The sequence below is a fragment of the Zea mays genome, chromosome 9, assembly GCF_902167145.1.
Source record: "Zea mays cultivar B73 chromosome 9, Zm-B73-REFERENCE-NAM-5.0, whole genome shotgun sequence".
NCBI lineage: Eukaryota > Viridiplantae > Streptophyta > Magnoliopsida > Poales > Poaceae > Zea > Zea mays.
The window spans coordinates 4,388,925-4,413,282 of NC_050104.1; positions in this window are offsets into that span (position 1 = coordinate 4,388,925).

The window sequence follows — 24,358 nt, forward strand, 5'->3', positions numbered from 1 at the left end:
ACCAAATTCAGATTGATTAGATTATTCATTCCGTCATCCATTCATCCATATTATTATATTACCATGCTAACAGATCGAGGGGAACACTATTAGCATAGGCTCTGGGTCGGCTCGTCAACTTAACATAAGGCCACACCAACTTGTGTAAAAACTTATCTTTTTTCCAATTTTTGCTTAGATTTTATCTCATGTTTCTTAGAAGACCCAGTCCTGTAGGCATTTACAACAAGAGGGATTTTCAGGAATCTAGTGGCCGAGCCCAGAGAACAAAACATTAGGATCAAACAGAATGTTCTCATCACCATTTCAACCTATATTAAAACATTGATAAAGATAAACAGAAGATTAAATGCAAAGGCATACCAGTTAAGCATCTGATTCACAACACTGCGGGCTTCTGCCAGCAGCAAACCCTCGAGCGTGTAAACATCCCCAGAGCAAGTTTTTTTTGGTAAAAATCCCCAGAGCGTGTAAACCCAGGCTTCTGCCAGCAGCACCTGATTAAATGCAAAGGCATACCAATTCAACATTGGGTTAAATTGGAGAAAGTTTTTTTTGGTAAAAATCCCTAGAGCAAGTGAAAATTGTAAGAAATGGGAACACGGCGTTGAGGACCTCCACAAGGCCAGCGCCAAGCAGAAGCTTTAGGTCCCTCCTCACCTGTGCGCATAGAAACTCCACTCGCAATGATGAAGCCACCATGCTTTCAACCGTGATCCTTCCTTTAGAAACAAAATAATGTCAGATCTCATTATCGGCGATGGGTGACATGCACGAGCAGACCGGACTTTTGTACGGAGGTCGGAGATTGCATCCGCGGGGAAGAGGTCAATCTCGCGGATGCTCTGCAGGGAGCAGTAGCTGTTACGCCTGCCGACGGACGACACAGAGCTTCTATGGCGTTAGAGTTACTCCGGTCGCTGGCCATCGAAAGCGAGCTGAGGCTGGAGAGCGCCTTGAGGTCGAGAGCGCGCGCCGACAGCACGTGGTGGAACTCGTCCTCGAGCCGAGTCATGGCGACCTCCACGGCGGTGCAGACACCGCCCGCGGACGAGGCGCGGCGCGGGCTGCCGACAGAGGCCGGTGATGCCGGCGCCAGGCGGTAGAGGTCATACACCGCCCGAAGGAACCGCTCCGCCTCAGCACGCGAGGGTATTGGCGGGCGGGGTTTCTGGAACTCGATGGAAAGTGGATCGGCGCGACGCTCCGAAGCGAGAATGGAGGCTGCGGCGGGCTCGGGATGGCGCCTTTCCGGGGGAGGCAGATTGCCGCAGGAGCCTAGAACTCGATGGAAAGTGGATCGGCGCGGACCGACGCGCGGGGGATGGCGAGCTTGGGGGCCCGTGGAGCGAGCGAGGGCGCCCGAGATTGGTGGGCGGGGTTTCTAGAAGCGAGAATGGAAGGCGCCATGAATGGCGGCTGGGGGCTCACCGAGATTGCCGCGGGGGAGAGGGGAGCGCTTGCCTAGGGAGATTGCCGCGGTAGGAGAGGGAAGGAGTGCGACGAAACCGTGGTCGCGGCAGAACGTGCACCAGTGGACGCCTACACTACACACTTAAGTAGTAGTAGAGATTGTGGAGTGGTTTTGCAAGTATAGGAGTGCCTCGGACCTTGTAGTGCTCTAGAGCCCAAAGTGCCCTAGGACCTTTATCGATTGTTAACAGGACTTGATGGTATAGATGTTTTTTCCTTGGAATTGCCCCCGTCCGAAGGGTCAAGCACTTCCCCAGCTGACCAGTGTGAGGTCCCAAGGCATGAGGTTTCGGTAGCTAGGCCCCACAATAGCTTTCTATTTTTGAGGTCTTTAAATATGTCTCGACAGCCATGAGTATGCTCTTTCTTGGCCGAGTGTTGGAAAATTAACAGGGTCTAAAATTAATTTGATAATGCAGCATAAAACGAAAAACTCAGATCTACTGGCAGATAATATCCACAACATTAGAACAGAACAAATCTAAACTAACTCAATAAGATTAACACATAAAATAAGAATCGACAACGGATCTAACCATAAGACCGTCATTGCAACAAACTAAAACTGTAGATTTGCTCACAGTGATTTCCACGAGTTTTGTAGAGGAACCCGAGCGGACGTGCGCGAAGCACTTCCCAGAAACCTGATTCGCCGGCAGCCGCGCAGGTCATCAAAACGCTGACGGTGGTTCGGAGACACCGCTCTCCCTTGATCTACTGCACGACAAACGAAGGGACGACATGGCAGAGAATTGAGAAGAAGAGTACGAGTCGGTTGCTATTGGCCTCTTTTCTCCGACTGAAGAACGCCTGCCCTTTATAGACGGGCCGCCGCAACCCCTTGATTCGATCTGCTAATTCCAGGAACCGCCCCCCTGGAATATCTCTACGTGCAACCGTCCGAAGATCTCGCACGTAACGTGCATGCCCGTTACTCCTGGTTGACGTGACAGTCTAGGTGTGATATTTGATAACCAAATAAACAAAAGGCAAAAATTAAACTTCTGTTTAGAACACGTCACGACGCGATCGCGCATTGTCGCAAGTCACAAGTTACGTGATAAATAACGCGAAACGCGAGCGAGCGCGCGTGTGGCAGCCTCCATAGCCCTTTATTTGTCTCATGTGAAGAGTAGGGAACACTCCCACATATAAGTTGGTTCTCTCCTATCTAGATGGGCGATATGGGACTAAAGTCCAGTGCCATCTCTACACACCATCTTGGCTTCCTTATTGAATTCGGCCACACACTAATGGGCCTAATTCCAATAGTAAGTGAGGGAGATAGTGGGAGGAAACCTTAGCGTGCCTCAACCTTGGTGTGTCGTTTTGTAGAGACTCTTATGTTTTTCACTGGATTTGTTGTCTTTTCTAGAAGTCTTAGGCCAACTCATAAATTTCCTCACATTTCATAATCACCCCCTATATATGTTTGCAACAATCGATTAAAAAAATACCGATTTTCCTATTGATTTTTTAAATTTCCACGTAAAATAATCGCCATCGTCAGGGGTATTTCGGTTTCTAGTAGTGACAGGGCCACTTTCTAGAGGTTAGGATATTTCTATTCCGCTACCTGAAATATAGTAAGTTAGAGCAACTACAAGAAGTTGATGGTGCCGATCTGAACGCCAATCACTGCGATGAGTACAGGTAGTGGTGTTCTCTGTGGAGGCGTGGACTGTCCGTGCCCGAGAGCTAGACGGTCCACGACCTGGAGCAAGAGCTAGGGTTTCTGCCTGACGAGCCGGACGGTCCACGCCTGGTAGCCGGACGGTCCGTGCGTGAGCAGAAGCGACGGAGTTCGCCAACAGCACCTAGATCTCGCTCCCGAGAGGGACCCTTCAGGGAGGAGAGATCCTAGGGTTTGTCTTGAGATCGACAGGCCACCCAAGACACCTCTAAACGACGTAGAGTCGAAGAGAGGTGAAGATTAGAGGAAGAGATCTATGTTATTGTCTACTTCTAGGGCAAAATATAAAGAACTAAAGATATACTGATTGTTTGATCAATTGTTGGTTGTTCAATCGGCTGTACCACTTCAAATATATAAGGGGGAGGCCTAGACCCGTTCTTAGTCATTCTCCAACAGCCCCCGCAGGATTAGAGGACTAAACACGCGAGGAGATAGGATTTTTAACCGCCTATGGTGGACTGTCCGCGGTCCGGACCTTCCGGACCTTAGGGTCGGACTGTCGGGCTATGCCCAATGCCACAAATGATGCTCAATAGAAGGGCTCCTAAACTGAGGCCCAAAATTTTATTTTTGGAACCGATTTAATCTATTTAGGAGTGACACAAAACTTGGTCCTCCAACAACAGGGCCTCAAATATAGTATTTAGCAACTGAATCAGTTTCTTCCCTTGTGTTGAAGCCAATCTAATTTTTTTTATCGGCTTTCCGCTTGCCTGCTCGTGCTGCAAGACCTGCTGCTCACGTATTCACGTACGTGTGCAGATCAGAACGTGCCCTGCGGGGTGCTCATCGCAAGAGGAGGTTTATCTGCAGCAAACATGACCCGGTGGACATTTTGTAGTATCATTATCATATAGTCTAATGTTCAGTATACAACAAACAGGACCTGGTGGAGACCTATAGGTTTATCTGCAAAGAATTGCAGCTGCAGACAATGTTCAAAATTAGTAGTGCTTTTACCATTCTAAATGTATCATGTACAACATAGTATAGAAACCTATGGCTGCTCTGGCTTACTTCGATCCATCCTTACGGACCGCCACCACAGGAGATGGGCATGTGGCCATGTGAGTACCGCGGCAGGGAAGCGAACAACGCCGGCTGGTGGGGACCTGAGCGGGTTTGGGCTGTCGACGGGTGGGGAGGATGAGCGTCGGCGATTTGGGAAGCTGGGCACGCCGGCGGGTGGGAGGGACACGGCCGGCGGGTGGAGGAGCCGGCTAGCCAAGCGCGATGAAGAAAGTTCGTTCGTGAACACGAATGGTCCTCTCAACCGACGTCGTATATTTGTGTCCGAGTCCTATATTAATTTGCTTCAAATTTATAAAATAACACCTCTCTTGGAAGCAGTTTTTTGTTCTTAGTACCTATATTCAAAAATAGGACTATTGAGAAATTGTTCTCAAATGCTATGAATTAAGAACTAAGGCAACATAAAATATTAAATATTAATGCCATTCATCCACTAAAGCATTATCTACTTAAGGATTTAATGAGCTTCGGACGAAGGCCATGAGCAAAATATTACGAAGGTCTCACCTTCGTGATCAGATTTATAAAACAATGAAAAATGAAATATAAAGTATAAAGCATTAGAGGGGAATGTACCAAAAACAAATAATATTATCTGTATATTTTATTATATCAACATAAATATTATAACATAATATTTGGGCACACTTATACCTTCGTCTTGGCGGAAAACAATGATTCAAGCGTAATATGTTCGTGATTACAGGATTGCGTGAACAATACCGGAGTACTGTTCACCTATTTATAGGCACAGGATGCAACTTGTGTGAAATTACATTTATGTCCTTTACAATCGACTACAATAATGACACAAAACATCATGGGTCTTTAAGTCAATCCATCTTTAAGTCAGTTCGGCCCTTCGTCTTGAGATCTGTCATTGTGCCGAAGCTCTATAGATAATAGCTTCGGCCCTTGCTCCTGAGAAGATCTGTCATTGTGCCGAAGGTGTTTTCTTTCTTTAGGATCTTCGGCAATGAAGCATACCCCCAACAGTAGCTCCTTCGCGGTGCTAGATCGTTTTTCGTAACGAGCTTGATCCGTGAAAAAGTCTTCTAGGCTTCGGGACGCCGAAGATCCAAAAAACACCTTCGCTGAGCTCGTTGGCGAGAAACGATTAAAATAATCGTCGCGCGCGCGGTGGCCCCATTGCAGCAATTACGCACGCCCCAGCGATTCACCTTGTCGAACCCTGTGGCCCACCGTTCAGCGAGTGCGGGTGACTGTTTGTTCGGTGCGGGAGACCTTGACGATTTACCTTCCCACCTGTGGCACTATATAAACAGACGGGTAGGTGTGAAGTTACCACAACATTCATTGCTATTACACTGTTTTGCTGCCAAAATTTTAGTCATCGCCGAAGCTTAATCATCGTGCTCGGACAAAACTTCTCTTTTGATTCTGCTTCGTCACAAGAGGAAGAGCTTCGGGAAAATCAGAAAAGTCAACAACAAAAAATTTCAAGAAAGTCCCAATCAAATGGCCAGAGTTCGCTCCACTGCTAGGGTTGATCGTGAGGGAGATGAGACCGAAGCTGCTGAGACTGTTCCGATTTCCGAAGCCATGAAGTAGTCTGGGCTGGTAACACCAGAGGACGTTCCTGCCCCTGAAGCAGAGCAGGCTGATGTTGAAGAGACGGGTTCTGAAGATGATTACAGCAGCGCGGTGCCGAGCAAACCCAGCCATCTGGACTTTGGAAAATCCACGATCTCCGAAGGTGACCTACCTAAGATGTTGAAATTGGGCTATCTTAATGAAGAAAAGAAAGAGCTGGTTCGCTTTGGTGGAGAGGAAACTACTCCTAATCCAGGAAAAGATGAAGTAGTAGTTTTTAAGAGTTTCTTCAAAGCTGGTTTGAGATTCCCTTTGAATAAGATGATTGCTGATGTGCTGAAGAAGTTTGGGGTCTACTTTCATCAGCTAACTCCTAATGCTATCGTTAGGCTTAGCGTTTACATTTGAGCTCTCCGAAGCCAAGGGGTGGAACCGTTTGCCGAAGGTTTCTGCCGAGTGCATGAGCTGCACTAACAAACCAAGGCCAGAAAAGATGGGTTACATGAGAACTTCGGCTGCTACAATTTTGCCTACCGCAAGACTACAAAATTTCCCGTAATCAGTTACCGAAGCAAGTGACCGGCTAGTTGGAAATCGGAATGGTTCTACGTCAAAGTTAACGATGATAAGGAGAAGCTGGTCCAAAGTCTGTTAGAGTTGATCTTCGGAGAGACTAGACCTTCGTGCAATATGACACCAGAGGGTCCAACCCAAATTGCACTGGCTGAATTTAGAGTTATCGCAGAGCACATCGGCACTAGGGACTTAGTGCAGGAATTTTTGGCTTTTAAAGTGTTTCCAACTATGAAAGAGTGGGCTATGCCGAAGCCTGAAGGAAAAAAGGAGGGAGAACTTGTCCGACTGCCCTACCATTACAAATTTAAGAGATATTTCAAAGTGCCCTGCCAAGAATGGCTGGAAACAATCGAAGTAATGTGCAACGAAATACTTGGAAATTATTCTAAAAAAGAAGATCAATTGATGATTGCGGCCTTCGGCACCCATCCGAAACGAAGGCTAAACCGAGTGATGGATGCTATAGGTTTTGAATATCCTGACTACGAGTGGCTGGACAAGGGTGTCGAAGGCCAAAAATGGAAAAGAGTTGCTAGTGCTCTGAATAAGAATGATGAAGATCAACCAAAGAAGAAAAAACAAGAATTTGAGGTGAAAACAGTTGCTCTGAAGAAAAGAAAGGCTTCGTCTCCGAAGCAAAAATCGATTGATGAAAAAGAAAGGACTTCTACGACATCCTCTACTACTGAAATAGAGGAAATCTTAAAGGTAATGACTGGAACTTTGCCTGTCAAACTAAGTCCACTGGGGCTACATCTGACGAAGCTTTTTAAGAAGGAAAAGGAGCCCACAAAATCGAAGACACCTAGGACAAAGAGGCAAAGAATTGTTACTGTAACATAAGTCATTGAAGCAACACCACCAGGAGCTTCAGCTCCAAAGGTGCCGGTTATTGAAAGCATGACAGCTACTGAAGTTGTACCTTCGGAAACTGCCGCTGAAGGGGCCAGAGCCGAAGATGCCAAATCCAAAGATATTAATTTAGAAAGCATAGCTGCTGATATAGACAAAATGCTATTAAACATGGCCGCGGAAGAAGCTAGCGTAGCCACCGAAGAGAATACGGCCGCAAAACCCGAGAAGGAAGAGATGACCGAAGATACTTCTGAAGATGAAGCTTTTGACTTTCAAAACTTAGTTGGCCAAGAGCTGACAAAAGCTGAAAAAGAAGAACTAAAAGAATATGCTATATCTTGCGGGTATCGGTCGGGAGCGCTTCTCTTCGGTGGCATGGATGATGAAAAGTTAGGCTGCATACGAGATCAGACCGGCGTGAAAGTTATCGGTACTCTATCAAAGAGTATCGGTTTCCCGAAGCTCGAAGCAGATATCAGCCGCTACCGACGACAACACATTGTCAGTAGTTTGTTTTATTCCAATTTTAAGGTAAACAACTTTTGTCTAGCCTTTATTATTTGTAGTAACATAAATGTTTTCTAACGAAGGTTATTTGTCCACAGAGTATGCTTTTGAGCAAGGCTTTAAAAATGCAGTGGGACTTAGAGGATAAGAGGCACGAAGTTATAATTGAGAACTTAGAGAACAAGATAAATGAGCAATCAGTTGCCATCGAAAAAAAGACTTCGAGCTTCAAACAACCGAAGGCTTATTAGCGGATGTTGAAGCCAAAATAACAGAATTAAATTCGAAGCTTCTTTTTCAATCAGAAAATTTCGAACAAGAAAAGCTGAAGCTTGATGCAAAACTTGAGGCCGAAGTCCAAAAAAGTTCGGAGCTGAAAGAATCTTTGACAAGTCTTTAGAATAAGTGCTTGGAGTTCAGCAATCGATGTATTCAACAGCTGAAGCAGGTATTCCATTTTGTTGGAGCTAGCAGCGAGAAGTTCACTCCTTCGGCTGAAGACCTGCCTGGAGCCTTCGAGCATATTTGTCGGCGTTTCGAACCCGGGGGTCCCTGGACCGACGAGTAAATTGTCGTCGCGTGCCCCAGCCCAGATGGGTCGGCGCGAGACGGAGCGCGAAGGGGGGAAGAAGCTGGAGGGAGGCAGGCGTGAGAGGTGAAACCCGTGGCCTTCGTGTTTGTCCCGCGCCCAGGTCGGGTGCGCTTGCAGTAGGGGGTTACAAGCGTCCACGCGGGAGGGAGCGAGCGGCCCTACGCGAGCGTCGTCCCGTCCTTCCCTGCGCGGCCCACCCTCTGTAAGAGGGCCCTGGACCTTCCTTTTATAGGCGTAAGGAAAGGATCAAGGTGTACAATAGGGGGTGTAGCAGTGTGCTAATGTGTCTAGCGGAGGAGAGCTGGTGCCCTAAGTACATGCCATCGTGGCAGCCGGAGAGGTTTTGGCACCCGGTTCGTGTGGTGTCGTGGCCGTCGGAGGAGCGCTGGAGCCTGGTGGAAGGACAGCTGTCGGGGCTGTCGAGTCCTTGCTGACGTCTTCTTGCTTCCGTAAGGGGACTGAGAGCCGCCGTCGTCATAGAGCATGCGGGGCACCATCATTACTTGTTTAGCGGAGCGAGCCCGATGGGACGCCGGTCTTGTTCCCTGTAGCCTGAGTCAGCTTGGGGTAGGGTAATGATGGCGACCCCCATGACGTGGTTGGTCCGAGCCCTGGGTTGGGCGAGGTGGAGGCTCCTCCGAGGTCGAGGTCGAGTCTGTCTTCCAAGGCCGAGGTCGAGTCCGAGCCCCTGGGTCGGGCGAGGCGGAGACCGTCGGCTGAGGCCAGGGCTGAGTCCGAGCCCTGGGGTCGGGCGGAGCGGAGTTCGTCGTCTTCCAGGGCTGAGCCCGAGTCCGAGCCCTGGGGTCGGGCGAAGCGGAGTTCGTCGTCTTCCGGGGCTGAGCCCGAGTCCGAGCCCTGGGGTCGGGCGAAGCGGAGTTCGTCGTCTTCTGGGGCTGAGCCCGAGTCCGAGCCCTGGGGTCGGGCGAAGCGGAGTTCGTCGTCTTCTAGGACTGAGCCCGAGTCCGAGCCCTGGGGTCGGGCGAAGCGGAATTCGTCGTCTTCTGGGGCTGAGCCCGAGTCCGAGCCCTGGGGTCGGGCGAAGCGGAGTTTCCTATGACGCCTGAAGCCGGACTTGGCTGCTGTCAGCCTCACTCTGTCGAGTGGCACAGCAGTCGGAGCGGCGCAGGCGGCGCTGTCCTCTTGTCAGACCGGTCAGTGGAGCGGCGAAGTGACTACGGTCACTTCGGCTCTGTCGACTGGAGGGCGCGTGTCAGGATAAAGGTGTCAGGCCACCTTTGCATTAAATGCCCCTGCGATTCGGTCGGTTGGCATGGCGACTTGGCCAAGGTTGCTTCTTGGCGAAGACTGGGCCTCGGGCGAGCCGAAGGTGTGCCCGTTGCTGGAGGGGGTCCTCGGGCGAGACGTAGATCCTCCGGGGTCGGCTGCCCTTGCCCGAGGCTGGGCTCGGGCGAGGCGTGATCGCGTCCCTCGAATGGACCGACCTTTGACTTAATCGCACCCATCAGGCCTTTGCAGCTTTGTGCTAATGGGGGTTACCAGCTGAGATTTAGGAGTCTTGAGGGTACCCCTAATTATGGTCCCCGACAGTAGCCCCTGAGCCTCGAAGGGAGTGTTAATACTCGCTTGGAGGCTTTTGTTGCACTTTTTTTGCAAGGGGACCAGCCTTTCTCAGTTGCGTTTTGTTCCGGTGGGTGCGCGCGAGCGCACCCGCCGGGTGTAGCCCCCGAGGCCTTGGAGGAGTGGTTTGACTCCTTCGAGGTCTTAATGCATTTCACAATGCTTCGGCCGGACTGGTTGTTCCCTCATGCGAGCTGGCCGTAGCCCGGGTGCACGGTCGAGTCCCAAGTTCTCGGGCTGGTATGTTGACGCTGTCAACGGTTTGGCCGGAGCTGGGTTTGCGAGAGCAGCCCCCGAGCCTCCGCACAGGGCGAGAGGATGGTCAGGGACAGACTCGACTTTTTTACATACGCCCCTGCGTCGCCTTTTCGCAAGGAGGAGGGGGGAAGCGCCATGTTGCCCTTGGAGGGTGCCGAACATGGTGTCTCCAGTGAGCTGCTGACGGGTAATCCGAGTGGACCCCCATGCCCCATTTGTTAGGGGTCGGCTAGAGGCCCGGAGGCGCGCTCCAAAAGTACCTGCGGGTGATCTGCCGGACCTGGTCCCCTTTTGACGGGGTCCGAGGGCTCGATGCCTCCCTCTGATGGGATTCAGTTACAAGACCGTTCCCGCTGGTCTCGGAAATGTCCTAGGGTACCTCGGGAGCGTAGCCCGAGCCTTGGTTATGTATCGAACGTACCAGGGTCATCCCTCGCTCTATGTCTGAGGCGGCTATGAACCCTTCGTGGGCCAGCCTACGAACCCCTGATCAGTAGTGGGCGCGAAGCCCGAGTGGCCTGAGGCGGCCGTTGAATCCTTCCGAGGGGCCGGCCCTCGAACCTCTGACCAGTAGTGGGCGCGGAGCCCAAGCGCTCTAAGGCGGCTATTGAACCCCTCCGAGGGGCCAGCCTTCGAACCTCTGATCATTAGGGGGGCTCGGGGCCCGTTTCCTTCGCGGAGAAAGATCCCTTTCGGGGTATCCCCCTTTCCCGGTCCCTGTGGTAAGAGAGAGAAAGAGGAAAAGGGAAAGAATACGAAATCGAGATGACGTGGCGCACCTTTTTTGACGCGGTCATTATGGCGAAGGCGAAGCGTCGCTCGCTTCTCCTGCCAAAGGCGCCGCCTGTCCCACCGCGGAGTTAATGCGACGGGGCGAGTGGTTCGCGGGGCAGCCGTTGCGCGTGCGCGAGCCGTTCGAGGAGTGGAACACGGGCGCGTCGTCTTCATGCCGTGGGAGAGGGTTTCCTCGCTGTCCCACGAGGTGACGTGAGCTCGACTGGCGACGTGACCGCTGTTTCTGCCCGCCTGCCACCGCCATTACTGCCGGCCCATTTTTGGCCGCATCGACCATCGCGCCTTCTCCCGCGGCTGACTGGCCCGTGACCGATGCGCCTGGCTGGCGCTGTTGGGTCATACGCAGGGTTTCCTCGAGTCCCGGTACTGGTTCCGCAGTCGAGGAGGCGCGGTAGTGGCGCGAGTGGCGGTGCAGTTGCTCGCACGTGGCAACCGGTGCGCCGATTGTATGACGTGTGGGCCTGGGCCTCCATGCTGGGCACGTTGGAGTCGGAGGGGTGCGCCCACTTGGCGCGGTTGCATGCTGACTGCATGGCTGTCCGCCCTTTCACCCGCTGGTCTGGGCGAAAGTGGAGGAATGCTTATAACCGCTGGGCGGTTGCATGCACCGCGCGCGGCGGTTTGGCTTCTTCTGCCCTGGGCCAGCTTGCATGACGCGTGGGACCCAGCCCCCGTGCCGTAGGGGGAGGACCTTGGAGCGTGTTGGAGAAGACTTAGCCCGCGATGGCTGAGGACGCAAGTGGGGAGAGTTGCCTTTAAAAGGAGGGTGATCCCCTTGAAAGGCGACCATGTCTTTGCGCTCCCTTATGCATCGCGTCTTTCCACCTCCCGAGCCCCCGGATGGGGAACACCCGCAATCCTTTCGCCTTGTCGTTGGAGGAACGCAACCTCGTGGAAGTTGGTACCTTTCAGCCATCGTTCGGCTTCAAGGATTTTCATCAGGCGGCCCGGCTGCATCCCCTCGCCGGTGGTCACCCAAGACGGTGACCACCAGCCCCTGGGTGGGAAGAAGCAAGCTGGGCTGCGGCCTCCGCCCCTCCCTCAGCTTCAAGGATGTTCATCATCAGTGCTGGGGAGGGGAGTGCACCGAGTTGGGGTCGGTCCCTGCGCGGGCGGCGGCCCGCTCCTTCCCTCAGTGATCGGGGGGAAGGACGTTCGTCGTTCGTGGCGCTGGCAGCTGCTGCGTGCCTGGCTCTCTGACCCGAGTGGCTTCGGAGCCGCTTCCGGCGCCGCCTTCCGCCACGGCAGCCGGAAGAGGTTTCTCCGCCGATGAGATAGCCGGTGCCGCCCACGGACTGACCTCCAACTCTACGACCTTCTGCTCGTCCTTGCCTCTCGAGTGAGGGCATGGGCGAGGGCCTTATGGCAGCAGCATCCGCCCTGAGGTCATCGCTGCTGCTGTTCGGCCCCCCGGAGAAGAAGTCGTCGTCCTCGCTGCTGCTGGAGCGGGCGACGACGAGCCATCCGTCGGCCTTCTGTTGCTCCACAGGCCCCCCAATGTGGGGGGTTGTTCGTACCCGCGGAGGTGAAACCGGAGTTCCATTTGTAATGGCACCTTGAATGCCGGTGTTTTGTTCATTGTGGCTGTCGAGGCCTGAACATGTATGTATTTTCGGCACAGAGCCGTGTTTTTTCCTCATTTCGAGCACTAAGACTCGTATGTCGGCTATCTGAACCGCTTCACCAAACGTGAGTCACCTCGTGCGAAGGTGACGAGTGAGGTATCCGTATCCCGGAGGCGTAGGAGTCCCTCGGCTCGATCGGCCTTGCTGTCCGAGGCTTCTCTTGCTTAGTTAAAGGAAACCCTCGGCCGCTCTTCGATGAGCCGAAGCCGGAGGTAGCGGTGTCAGCACGAACAGAGGCAGAGTTGGCTCGAAAAGAAGACTTGGTCGGCCAGAGCCTGGCCGGGTCGTCCACTGGCGGGACCGACGCCGGAGTTGAGTTGCCGAGGCCACAAGCCGGGCCGATGTCCTCGGGGGGACAGCTGGCCGAGGCTTCGGGGTGGCCGGCCCGAGTCGTCTGCTCGAGCCGGATTCCTGGAGAAGGCCCTGGCAGTGATTGCCCGGGCGTGGTGCTGATGTCGTCCTTCGAAGTGGAGATCCTCCGATCGCGTCGCCGTCCGATGCTAGGTCGGACATCGCCGAAGGTGTAGTTGACGCCGAGGGTGATGCTGCTCCCTTCAACTGTCAGGATCCGAGCCTGCAGGATCGGATCATCTTGTAGTGCGTTTATGTTTTCTGCGGTCGCTGAGGCCCAAACACACTGTCGTCGTGTTGTAAAGTTGCGTTTCTTTTCCTCTTGTTTCGAGTATCCGGACTTATTTGTCGGTAACAGAATTGTTCGTCCAAGCGAGAGTTACTTTTCACGGAAGGTGATGAGTGAGGTATCCGTATCCCGGAGGCGTAGGAATCCCTCGGCTCGGTCGGCCTTGCCGCTTACGTGCACTCTTACTCGTCCATAGGGTTCTGTCATCGACGCAGTCGAGAAGACCCGAAAAATCGTTTCGGCAGAGGAGTTTTCGAGCGTGAAGACTTGTTCGGTCCGCGGAATCACTTATCCGAGCGTGAGTTACTTATCCGTATCCCGGAGGCGTAGGAGTCCCTCGGCTCGGTCAGCCTTGGCTGCTTACGTGTACTCCTTCGTTTTCAGGATCCACTTTCAAAGTAGTCAAAAAGCACGAAAGACATTCTGGCAGAAAAGATCTTTTTCCGAGGAAAATTTTGACGCAGAGGGGGTTTCCCCCTTTTAGCCCCCGAGGGAGGGTCGGGCTTTGCCGAGGCAAGGCTGACCCTTCCTTGATGACTAAACTTTGTGTGTGAACGAGGTATACGAACAACTCGAAAGCATCTTAGGGGTAGAAGCGACGTAGCTGTCGGATGTTCCAAGCGTTGCTGTAGACTTTGCCTTGACTATTGGCCAGCTTGTACGTCCTGGGCTTCAAAACTTTGGCGATGACGAAAGGCCCTTCCCAGGGAGGCGTGAGCATGTGCCGCCCTCGGGCGTCTTGTCGCAGCCGAAGCACTAGGTCGCCCACCTGGAGGTCTCGGGACCGAACCCCTCGGGCGTGGTAGCGTCGCAGGGACTACTGGTACCGCGCCGAGTGTAGTAAGGCCATGTCCCAAGCCTCTTCCAGCTGGTCGAGTGAGTCTTCTCGATTAGCTTGATTGCTTTGGTCGGCGTAGGCCCTTGTCCTCGGGGAACCGTATTCTAAGTCTGTGGGCAAGATGGCCTCGGCCCCATAGACTAGAAAGAATGGTGTGAAGCCCGTGGCTCGGCTCGGCGTCGTCCTCAGACTCCAGACCACAGAGGGGAGCTCCTTCATCCATCGCTTGCCGAGCTTGTTGAGGTCGTTGTAGATCCGAGGCTTGAGTCCATGTAGAATCATGCCGTTGGCACGCTCTACTTGCCCATTCGTCATGGGGTGAGCCACGGCGGCCCAGTCCACCCGGATGTGGTGATCCTCGCAGAAGTTCAGGAACTTTCTGCCGGTGAACTGGGTGCCGTTGTCGGTGATGATGGAGTTCGGGACCCCAAAGCGATGGATGATGTTGGTGAAGAATGCCACCGCCTGTTCGGATCTGATGCTGTTTAGGGGTCGGACCTCGATCCACTTGGAGAATTTGTCGATGGCGACCAACAGGTGCGTGTAGCCCCCGGGTGCCTTCTACAAGGTGCCGACTAGGTCCAGACCCCACATAGCAAACGGCCAGGTGATGGGTATGGTCTGCAGGGCCTGAGCGGGCAGGTGGGTCTGCCTTGCGTAGAACTGACACCCTTCGCAGGTGCGGACAATTCTAGTGGCGTCGGCCACCACCGTCGGCCAGTAGAAACCTTGTCGGAAGGCGTTTCCAACAAGGGCTCGAGGTGCTGCGTGATGGCCGCAAGCCCCCGAGTGTATCTCTTGTAGAAGTTCCTGGCCTTCGGCGATGGAAATGCATCGCTGGAGGATGCCCGAGGGGCTGCGGTGGTAGAGCTCCTTCCCGTCTCCCAGCAAGACGAACGACTTGGCGCGTCACGCCAACCGCCGAGCTTCGGCTCGGTCGAGGGGTAGCTCTCCTCGGTGGAGATATTGCAGGTACGGGGTCTGCTAGTTTCGATTAGGCGTGACCCCGCTCCGCTCCTCCTCGATGCGCAGTGCCTCACCCTCGGGGGTCGAGGGTACCTCGGGCCGAGTCGAGGGTGCCTTGGGCCGAGCCGAGGATGCCTCGGACTGAGCCGAGGGTGCCTCGGACTGAGCCGAGGGTGTCTCGGGCTGGGCCGAGGCCTTCACGGGCTCGGGCGTGTCGTCGGTCTTGACGGAGGGTTGATGCAGGTCTCGGGAGAAGACGTCCGGGGGAACCGTTGTTCGCCCCGAGGCTATTTTAGCCAGCTCGTCCGCAGTCTCATTGTGGAGTCGGGCGATGTGGTTGAGCTCGAGCCCGCAGAACTTGCCTTCCAGGCGCCGAACCTCATCGCAGTAGGCTTCCATCTTCGGGTCGCGGCAGTGGGAGTTCTTCATGACTTGGTCGATGACGAGCTGCGAGTCACCGCGAGCGTCGAGGCGTCGGACCCCTAGCTCGATGGCGATGCACAACCTGTTGACCAGAGCCTCGTACTCGGCCACATTGTTGGACGCCGGGAAGTGGAGGCGTAGCACGTAGCGTAGGTGCTTCCCGAGGGGCGAGATGAAGAGTAGGCCTGCGCCTGCTCCTGTCTTCATCAGCGACCTGTCGAAGAAAATGGTCCAGAGTTCCGGTTGGATCAGAGCTGTTGGGAGCTGAGTGTCGACCCATTCAGCCACAAAGTCCGCCAAGACCTGGGACTTGATGGCCTTCCGAGGGGCGAACGAGATCGTCTCGCCCATGATTTCCACCGCCCACTTTGCAATTCTACCCGAGGCCTCTCGGCACTGGATGATCTCCCCCAGGGGGAGGGATGACACCATAGTTATCGGATGAGACTCGAAGTAGTGTCGCAACTTCCGCCGCGTTAGGATCACCGCGTACAGCAGCTTCTGAATTTGTGGGTAGCGGATCTTGGTCTCGGACAGTACCTCACTGATGAAGTGGACTGGCCTCTGGACGGGCAATGCATGCCCCTCTTTTCCTCTCTCAACCACAATCGCGGCGCTAACCACCTGAGTGGTCGCGGCGACGTAGATCAAGAGGGCTTCTCCGGCAGTCGGGGGCACCAAGATGGGCGCGTTCGTGAGGAGCGCCTTCAGGTTCCCGAGTGCTTCCTCGGCCTCAGGGGTCCAAGTGAAGCACTCGGCCTTCCTTAAGAGGCAGTACAGAGGCAGGCCTCTTTCGCCGAGGCGCGAGATGAAACGGCTCAGAGCCGCAAGGCATCCCGTGACTCTCTGTACGCCTTTCAAGTCCTTGATGGGCCCCATGCTGGTGATGGCCGCGATCTTCTCCGGGTTGGCCTCAATGCCCCGCTTGGAGACGATGAACCCCAAGAGTATGCCTCGGGGAACCCCGAAGACACACTTCTCGGGATTGAGCTTCACGCCTTTCGCCTTAAGACATCGGAATGTCGCTTCAAGGTCGGAAAGGAGGTCGGAGGCTTTCCTCGTCTTGACTACGATGTCATCGACGTAGGCCTCGACCGTTCGGCCAATGTGTTCGTCGAACACGTGGTTCATGCACCGTTGGTACGTTGCACCCGCATTCCTCAAACCAAACGACATGGTGACATAGCAGTACATGCCGAAGGGTGTGATGAAAGAAGTCGTGAGCTGGTCGGACTCTTTCATCCTGATCTGGTGATACCCCGAGTAGGCATCGAGGAAAGACAGGGTTTCGCACCCAGTAGTGGAATCCACGATTTGATCAATGCGAGGCAGAGGGTAGGGAACTTTCGGACATGCTTTGTTTAGACCAGTGTAGTCTACACACATCCGCCATTTCCCTCCTTTCTTTCTCACAAGCACAGGGTTGGCAAGCCATTCGGGATGGAATACCTCTTTGATGAACCCTGCCGCCATTAGCTTGTGGATCTCCTCGCCTATGGCTCTGCGCTTTTCTTCGTCGAATCGGCGCAGAGGTTGCTTCACGGGTCAGGCTCCAGCTCGGATATCCAGCGAGTGCTCGGCGACATCCCTCGGTATGCCGGGCATGTCCGAGGGACTCCACACGAAAACGTCGGCGTTTGCGTGGAGGAAGTCGATGAGCACTGCTTCCTATTTGGGATCGAGCTCGGAGCCGATACGGATCTGCTTGGAGGCGTCGTTGCTGGGGTCGAGAGGGACGGATTTAACCGTCTCCGCTGGTGTCACACCCGGTTTTAGAAGGCAAACCGAATGCGAACCATGTACGTGCCAGGATCAGTTATTCACGTACACAGCAGTTACATAATATGGACATCATCACACAGTGCTCAAAATAGTATTAAAAGGGAATAATAGTTGATTACATCATACGTCTAAGACGTCCATATAGTTCTTACAATAAATCAAAGTGCGGAAAAGAAACGTAGATAACTGCGGCCTTCACAGGCAGCCGACTGGGGGTTGCCGCTAACCCACACCTAGAACTCGTCGTAGTCTTGGAACTCCTGGAAGTCTCCTTCCACAGCTTCATCTTCGCCTGAGCAGTGGTTGCAATGCTGACAACCTGGGGGGGTTTGGTGTGTAGAGCAAGGGTGAGTACACATCAACATACTCAACAAGTATCCTGTTTGGCTGTAGTGGACTAGCTTTATGTGGGGATAAGTCAAGCAGTTGCTTTTAGTTGGTCAGATTATTACTTACTAGTAGAAAGCCAAGTTTTAGCATTAACCCAAGTTATTAGCCCGATGTACCCTTTCCAAACGGAAAGAATACCACTTACCAGCACCATAGCCATAACCAAAACCATCAATCTCATTGCCACCTGTACCACAATGTCTCTGATCAAGTACCACTAATCACTGGAGCTCCCTTGGCCGCTCATAACCGCGAGCACGACTGATATATCAGTTTTCAAACACTCTGCAGAGGTTGTGCACTTTACCCACAAGCCGTGATTCCCTCTTGCCTCGGGCCGATCAAACCCTTAAACACTACCAAGGTGAATAGGCAGGGTTTCACTACGTAGCCTTTACAAAGATTCCCCGGGGCTGTAGCCACCCGTTAGGTTTCCTAAATGTACCGCACTCCTCCCCAAGGGACAAATCAACCTTGGCAGAGCGAGCCGCATACACCGAGCCCCATTGACGGCACGACGGCGAAGCGAACTACACCCCAGATCCTCTAATTATTCAGCTAAGGGCACCCCATTCCACCCTCATGGTTGCACTGTTTTCCCGGGCGGTCATCCATAGAACAGGTCCTTACGGAGAGGCACTCGAGAAACCGCTCGAGCCCCCTTGAAGGTCACAAGTACAACATCATAATAAGAGAAGGGAAAACAGCGTATCATAGATAATCTCATCATGTTCATTGATTAGAGTTGAGCAATAGCATAAAGCTAAACAGTAATAATCCAACCCAAATAGGTAAGCAAGGATAGGGATAACAAAAAGCTAGTCAATCCTTAGGCATAAATGTGTAAAGCGGGAGGTGAATTAAATAATGAATAGGACAGAGATAGGTCAAAGGACACTTGCCTCCACCAAACGACTGCTGCTCAGGGGCTTCTCCTGCGAGTTCCTCGGGCTCTTCAACCGGATCGTTCTCTATGCGATTGCAAACATACATACATCCACACATTTAATACAAAAGAACAGTACACCATACAATAGAATGCAATAAATAAACAGACATTCTACGCGGGTTCGCGAGTACGGTTAAGAGAGAAAGAGGAAAAGACAGTCGAGAAACGATCACGTTACCCGATTATAAATTAACTACTCGCTTAATGGAAGGAAATTTAATGTAGACACTATGTTTAGCATAAAGTAAAGTCATGTTTCATGCCTAATTATTATAAGCAGGTGGAGATAAACAAAAAGGATGGTCGCGCGGCGAGGCGCGCGACAAAGCTCTCTAAAACAAATTAAAAAGTTAACGACTCGTCGCGCGACCGAGCACGCAACGAGACACTTTGCCTTAGATACGAGGAGACGTTAAGCGTCGCGCGACGAAGCGCACGACGGCATACGTCGACTAAACTGAGTCCAAAGTGGAACGTCGCGTGAATACACACGCGGCGTTACACCTTAAACAACCTGAAACAAAAATGGATCGTCGCGCGACGAAGCGCACAACGCACACAAGATAGAATCTGAATTTAGACAAATCCGTCGCGCGGCGAAGCGCGCGACGCAACACGCTAATTAACGAATAATCACCGCGAGCGCGGGCGAACGGGGGCACGGTCGGGCGAGGCCGGGACGGGAACGGGCGGCCGAGCTGGGGCCAGGGCGGTTGAACCGGCCAGGGGGCGGTTGAACCGGCCAGGGCCGCGCCGGGAACGCGCCGGCGAGCAGGGGCCACCGGGGCCGCGCCGGGCCACGCCGGGGGCGCGCCGGGGCCGCGCTGCGCGCGAGCAGGGGAGGAGCGGGGGCGGGCGGGCGAGCCGGGGGCGGACGCCGAGCGCCGCCGCGGGGAGGGGCCGAGCGGGCGGGCCGAGCGCCGCCGGGGCCGGGGGCGGGGACGGGGACGGGGTCGCCGCGCCGGGCAGGGGCGGGGACGGGCGGGGCCGCCGCGGGGAGGGGCGGGGGCGGGATCGCCGCGCCGAGCAGGGGAGGGGCCGAGCGGGCGGGGCCGCCGCGGGGAGGGGCGGGGGCGGGATCGCCGCGCCGGGCAGGGGAGGGGCCGAGCAGGCGGGGGAGGCCGGGGAAGGGGTCGAGCGGGGGGGGAGGCCGGGGACGGGGAGCCGGGGGCGGGCGCCGAGCGGGCGAGCAGGGGCGCCGCCGCGGGAAGGGGCCGAGCGGGCGGGCAGGGGCGCCGCCGCGCCGGGCAGGGACGGGGTCGGGCGCGGGTAGGGGGAAGAGGGAGGGCGCGCGCGCGGGGGAGAAGAGGAGGGAGAGGGAGAGAGAGAGAAGAGAAGGGGAGGGGAGGGGAACTCACCTCGGGGTCCAAAATCCGGTGATCGCCGTCTCCAAACCCTAGGGCACCACGGGGAGAGAGAGGTGGAAGAGGGAGAGGAGAGGTTGTTGCGCGGGAGATCCAAATGAGAGAGGGAGAGAGGTGGGGCGCATGGGGGGGAGTTTTGGGCGCCGGGGGCGCGCGGGCCGGGGCGGGCCGGGCCGGCTGAGCTGGGCTGGGCTAGGCTGGGCTGGGCCGAGCCACTTTGCGGATTGAAAACCCACGACGAGCGCGGACCACTAAACGGACTTAAATCGCGAACCGAAAACTGGAACGGAACGAGACGAACACGCAACATCAGACAAAGAAATGTGCTTCGGCATGATGCAACACTCATGACACTTAGGTTTTGGTTTATACATGACATGGACACCTGCCGCTATACTGGTTTGAAATTGGGAAGAAGGAGCAAACGGGGAAAGAGAAAAGAGAGTAACGCCCGAATTTGGTGAGAGAAAAGAAGAAAAAATTCTACCCCCAAATTCAGGGCGTTACAAACCTATCCCCCTTAAAAGAATCTCGCCCTCGAGATTCAGGGTTGGCTAGCAAAGAGCTCAGGGTATTTAGCCATCAGATCATCTTCACGCTCCCAGGTTGCTTCTTCCTCAGAGTGATGATTCCATCTGACTTTGCACATTCTGATGGTCTTCCTTCGGGTGACTCGGTCTGCAACCTCAAGGATTTGCACTGGCTTCTCAACGTAGGTCAAGTCCTCCTGGACTTCAAGACCTTCCACTGGCAACTGCTCTTCTGGCACACGCAAGCACTTCTTCAACTGAGACACATGAAAGACATCATGCACAGCAGACAAATTCTCGGGCAAACTGAGCTGATAGGCCACTTCTCCACGTCTTGCAAGAATCTGATACGGACCAATGTAGCGGGGTGCTAGCTTGCCTTTCACTCTGAATCTTCTGACTCCTCTGATCGGTGACACTTTCAGATAGACAAAGTCTCCGACTTCGAAACTCAGCTCTCTTCTTCTTGTGTCTGCATGGCTTCGCTGCCTCGATTGCGCTATCTTCAGATTCTCTCGGACCATCTTGATGTTCTCTTCGGCTTCAAGCAAAATGTCTGGCCCAAACACTTGCTTTTCTCCAGGCTGATCCCATTGCAACAGAGTTCTACAACTCCTTCCATAGAGCGCCTGAAATGGTGACATCTTCAAACTGGCCTGGTAGCTGTTGTTATAGGAAAACTCCGCATAAGGCAATCTCTTATCCCATCCGGACTGATCTTGCAACGCACAGGCTCTCAACATGTCTTCAAGAATTTGATTGGTTCTTTCGGTCTGGCCATCTGTCTGCAGATGATAAGCTGAACTGAAATTCAGATGCGTGCCCAAAGCTTCATGCAACTGCTGCCAGAAATGAGAGGTGAACTGCGTTCCTCTGTCTGACACTATCTTCTTTGGCACACCATGAAGACAAACGATCCGAGACATATACAATTCTGCCAATACTGCACTGCTGTAGTTGGTCTTGACAGGTATGAAGTGGGCTGACTTGGTCAAGCGGTCCACTACTACCCAGATGGAATCGTAGCCGGCTCGAGTGCGAGGCAATCCGACTATGAAATCCATACCGATTTCATCCCATTTCCACTGAGGGATCTGCAACGGTTGCAACAATCCAGCAGGTCTCTGGTGCTCTGCCTTAATTCTTCGGCAACTATCGCACATAGCCACATGCTCTGCGATTTCCCTCTTCATTCCGTACCACCAGAATTTCTTCTTCAGATCCTGATACATCTTCTCACTGCCAGGGTGAATCGAATAAGCTGTCTCATGAGCTTCCTTGAGAATCAACTCCCGAATGGACTGGACATTGGGAACACACAAGCGGTCTTTGAACCATATCACGCTTTCTGCATCTTCTCGAAAATCTTTGCCTTTGCCATCTAGAATCAGTCGCCGAATCTCACTGATCTTTTCATCATTCTTCTGCGCTTCTATGATTTCGCGCTCTAAGGTAGGTTCCAACTCAACTGTGACTCCTCGCGAATTGTTCAGAAATCCGAGACTCAACCTGTCGAACTCCTTGGCCAACTCATAAGGCATCGGACGAGCGACCATCAGATTGACTTGACTCTTTCTGCTCAAAGCATCTGCCACTACATTTGCTTTGCCTGGATGGTAATGAATCTCCAACTCATAGTCTTTGATCAACTCTAACCATCTTCGTTGCCTCATGTTCAACTCTGACTGAGTGAATATGTACTTCAGACTCTTGTGGTCTGTGTAAACATCGCATTTCTGTCCATACAAATAGTGCCTCCATGTCTTCAGTGCGTGAACCACTGCTGCCAACTCTAGATCATGGATTGGGTAATTCTTTTCATGAACCTTCAGCTGCCGGGACGAGTAAGCCACAACTCTTCCCTCTTGCATCAACACACATCCCAAACCTGTGTAGCAAGCATCACAATACACCGAAAAGGGCTTGTGCACATCAGGCAAGACTAGGACAGGCGCTGTAGTTAACTTCTCTTTCAGCGCTTCAAAGGCCTCTTGACATTTCTGGGTCCACTTGAACTCAACTTTGTTGCCTAGCAACGCTGTCATTGGTTTTGCAATCTTCGAAAACCCTTCAATGAATCGCCGATAATATCCGGCCATTCCAATGAAACTCTTGATTCCTCGAGCATCTGTTGGCGCTTTCCAGTTCAGAATGTCTGCCACTTTCTTCGGATCCACAGCCAATCCTTCTTTGTTGATTATGTGACCCAAGAACAGGACTTCACTGATCCAGAACTCACACTTGCTCAACTTTGCATACAACTGGTGCTCTCGCAATCTCTGCAACACCATCCTCAGATGTTCTGCATGCTCTTCTTCGCTTTGAGAATAAATCAGAATGTCATCAATGAATACCACCACAAACTTATCAAGATAATCCATGAATACACTGTTCATCAAGTTCATAAAGAACGCTGGCGCATTGGTCAAACCAAAAGACATCACTGTGAACTCATACAAACCATACTTGGAAATGAATGTCGTCTTCGGAATGTCCGAAGGTCGGATCCTGAGCTGATGATAACCTGACCTCAGATCAATCTTGGAGAACACACTGGCTCCTCTCAACTGGTCGAACAGATCTTCTATTCTGGGCAAGGGATACTTGTTCTTGATCGTGACTTCATTCAAAGCTCGATAATCGATACACATCCTTTTGGTGCCATCTTTCTTCTCCACAAATAGGACAGGGGCGGCCCAAGGCGAGGTGCTTGGCCGGATGTAACCTTTCTCTGACAGCTCATCGATCTGCTTCTTAAGTTCAACCAACTCTGGTCCAGATATTCTGTAAGCTCTCTTAAAGATGGGGGCGGTTCCAGGAAGAAGCTCTATGGCAAATTCAACTTTCCGCTCTGGTGGCATACCCGGTAAGTCCTTTGGAAACACATCTGGGAACTCAGACACAACCTTGATACTCTCAATTGGGTCTGCTTTACGGCTATCGACAGCTAGCTGATAACAACTTCCTTTCTTTGGCTCAGGCGGGACTAACTCGGTCACCACTTCCTCTTCTAGTGGAGACACCAACTTGATGGTCCTTTTATCACAACTGATAACTGCCTGATACTTATCTAGCCAATTCATCCCTAGGATGACATCTATTCCCTGAGTACCCATTACTATAAGGTTGGCGGGAAACGCTATCCCCCTTATTTCCACACTTATATTCAAACAAATGCTATCGGCTCGAATTCTACCACCGGCTGAGTCAATTTGAATGGGGGTTGACATGGTAGTAATTGGAAGATTATGTGCTTCTACCCATGATGCAGTAATGAAAGAATGCGTTGCTCCAGTATCAAATAACACTTCTGCAATATGGGAGTCGACTGGGAACATACCTACTATCATGCCGGGGGTCTCCTGAACTACTTCCGCCTCCAAGTGGTTCAGCCTTCCATGATTATAGCGCGGCTGGGGGCGATTGCCTGCTCCAGGCTGAGGCACATTCTGCTTCGCTGGGGCATTGGGGCCTGACTGCTGCTGGGCTGCCTTCTTCGGACATTGCATCACCCAGTGGCCTTGCTCTCCACAGTGGAAACATGCCCTGTTTCCAACTTGAGCTGGTACTGCCTGACTGTTCTGCTGGTTTGCTGGGGCAGGAAGACGAGGTGCTTGCTGATTCTGCCTTTGAAACTGACCTCTTGACTGATTGCTCTGACGGTTCTGGTACTGATGCTGAGGATACTGCCTTTGGAACTGCTGATGCTGAGGTGGACGCTGGTTCTGCCTGAACTGCTGAGATTGATTGCTCGAGAAACGAGGACGACTGCTGCTTCCAGGCTGGGGTCCACTGATCTTGCGCTTACGATCCTCCATCTCCTTACGCTTTCTTTCTGTCATGATTGCTCTGTCAATCAGGTGCTGGAATGTCGGAAAGGTGTGATTCATCAGTTGGTACTGCAGAGGGTCAACCAAGCCTCTCAGGAAACGGTA